The sequence below is a fragment of the Galeopterus variegatus genome, unplaced genomic scaffold, assembly GCF_000696425.1.
Source record: "Galeopterus variegatus unplaced genomic scaffold, G_variegatus-3.0.2 Scaffold1638, whole genome shotgun sequence".
In the NCBI taxonomy this organism is placed as follows: Eukaryota; Metazoa; Chordata; class Mammalia; order Dermoptera; family Cynocephalidae; genus Galeopterus; species Galeopterus variegatus.
In genome coordinates this window covers 354,868-356,072 of record NW_007727749.1, presented here as the reverse complement: position 1 = coordinate 356,072, position 1,205 = coordinate 354,868, and the positions used below count along the sequence as shown (strand labels likewise).

General features: G+C 45.1%; 1 protein-coding gene across 1 annotated transcript in view; it reads right to left on the bottom strand.

Annotated features, from left to right (window-relative positions):
- The window catches only part of LOC103594889 (INO80 complex subunit C-like), a gene marked incomplete at its 3' end in the record, with an annotated part of 19,277 nt that overhangs the window by 17,276 nt on the left and 796 nt on the right, over positions 1 to 1,205 (bottom strand). The window lies entirely within an intron of this gene.

Here is a 1,205-nt window from a genome sequence, read left to right as displayed (position 1 = left end):
CTGACTCAATTCCACTACTACTCCAGAGAAAGGAAAGCATATATCCACACAAAGACGTATAGGAGAGTGTGCAGAGAGCTACACCTAAAAGCCAAAAACTAAAAAACTCAAATGTCCATCAGCTATGGTATGTTTATACAATGTACGAGATATATGAATGAATGACTCTCAAAAATATTGTTTCAAAAAGGAAGCAAGACAAAAAAATATTACTCCTATGTTCTGTAGGATTCCATTTATGTTACGTTCAAAATCAATCTATGGTGAGAGATGGCACTATAGTGGTTACTTCCGGTAGGGAGCAAAAAGTACTGACGAAAAAGGGTCACTAGGGAATTTTCTGGGTCTCTCAGAAATGCTATTTTCATCTGAGAGATGGCCACATAAGTGTATATGTAAAAAGTCGTTGACTTGTGCACTTTGCTATATGCAAATCTTACCTCAACAAAGTACTAAAAAGGAAAAAAAGAAAGCACTACCAATTACCAAGGGAAAAAGCCACAAGCAGTTAACATCTCCAGAACAGCAGCTCGGTGAACACCACCATGTGCTGAGGAACACAAAGCAACACACCATCTTTGCTCTCTTATTGATGTGATTAATAAGCAGGAGCCAGGAAAAACTAATCATGCCGGTCTGTTGAAAGTTCTTTGCTGGAATTGCATTGCCTAGATTCCCCTGATGCTCTGAGGTGCTCAGTGCTTTACAATCATCTCATTTAATTCTCTTCACCCATGAAGTAAGCAAGCCCAAACCCACTTTAAGATGGGGAAACTGAGGTTCAAGAGAGCACTTTCCTAAGGATGAGAAACCATACGTATCTACATATCTTTGTTTTCCTCCCTGCAGGACATCAGGGTGCTGTGCACCTCACAGACACTCGGTCGATGTCTGCAGAACGGACGAAGGAGAGATGCGCTAACCTCCGAATGAATGAAACTCAGAAAAAGTCCTGAGCCCCGCTCTCAACGCGACCTCGACGGGAAGGAGCGGTGCTTCTACTAAGTCTAACGTCCTCCACCTCCTCTTCTCTCTTCACAGTGCAAGGCGGGTGATCTTCTAACCAAAACCCACGTGCCCAAACTAAGGGGAAAAAAATACTCTTTTACCCTAGAGACCAGAAACTACCACAGCGCCCCGGACCGCACGCGCTCCGCCCCGCTCGGCGCCCTCCCTCCGCCCGCACGCGCACGCGCCCGCGCACG